This window comes from Rhincodon typus, chromosome 4 (genome assembly GCF_021869965.1).
Source record: "Rhincodon typus isolate 14 chromosome 4, sRhiTyp1.1, whole genome shotgun sequence".
In the NCBI taxonomy this organism is placed as follows: domain Eukaryota; kingdom Metazoa; phylum Chordata; class Chondrichthyes; order Orectolobiformes; family Rhincodontidae; genus Rhincodon; species Rhincodon typus.
The window spans coordinates 57,918,530-57,919,864 of NC_063335.1; positions in this window are offsets into that span (position 1 = coordinate 57,918,530).

Consider the following 1,335-nt stretch of genomic DNA (forward strand, 5'->3'; position numbering starts at 1 on the left):
AATGTCAAGGGATGGTGGTTAGATTGTCTCTTATTGGTGATGGTCATAGTCTGGCAGTTGTGTAGCATGAATATTACTTGTCACTTGTCAGCCCAAGCCTGGATATTGTTCAGATCTTGTTGCATTTGAACATGGACTGCTTCAATATCTGAGGAGTCATGAATGGTGCTGAAAATTGTGCAATCATCGATGAACATCCCCATTTCTGACTTCTGGTTGGGCTGAGAACAGTACCCTGAGGAACTCATGCAGAGATGTCCTGGAGCTGAGGTGACTGACATTCAATAACCACGATGATACCCATTGATTCCAGCTATGCTAGGGCTTCTTGATGCCAAACTCAGTCGAATGCAATCTTGATGTTAAGGGCTGACTCTCACCTCACCTCTGGAATTTAGCTCTTTTGTCCATGTTTGAACCAAGGCTGTAATGAGGTCAGGGGCTGAGTGGACCTCACGGAACCCAAAGTGGGCATCGCTGAACAAGTTATTGCTGAGCAGGTGCTGCTTGATATCGCAGTTACTAACACCTTCCATCACTTTTCTGATGTTTGAGAGTAGACTAATGGGGCAGTAATTGGCTGGGTTGGATTAATGTTATGCAGTTTATTAATGTTATGCAGTCATTTCAGCATAGAAAGAGACCATTTGATTCATTGAGTGTATACTGTCTCTCCATAGAGTAGTCCAATTTCCTGCACCATCTCCAGATTTCTGAAGGTTTACTGACTGCCTATCTAAATTCCTTTTGAAAACATTAACCCTCTCTGCCTCCACCATCCTCATACACAATATTTCCCAATTCTTTACCATTTTCTGTGTAAAAAAAAATCTCCCTCAAATCCCATGTGCATCTCTGATCCAAAACTTTAAATCTGTATCCTGTAGTCCTTGCACCATTAGCCAATCGTTATCTAAACCTGAGATAATGTTGTACACTGTTACCAAATCTCTCCCACTTCTTTGCTTCAAAGAGATATGCCCCAGCTTGTCTACTTGTTATTAAAATCCCTGAACCCTAGAACCATCCTGGTAAATTGCCTCTGCACCTCCTCAAGGGCCTCAATGAAACGTAATGTACATAATTGGGCTCTATGCTCTAGCTGGATCTCAATCAGAATTTTATAAAATGTTCAGAATAACATTCCTGGTCTTGCAGTCAATGCCTTGATTAAGATCCCAACATTCCATAAACTTTTCTTAATTACAGTCTCAATATGTCCCATCATTTCCAAACATTGATGCACATGAGCACTCCCGCACAACAAATGCCAACACCTTCTCAATCCGGTGTAGAGCTGGATGAACACAGCAGGCCAAGCAGCATCAGAGGAGC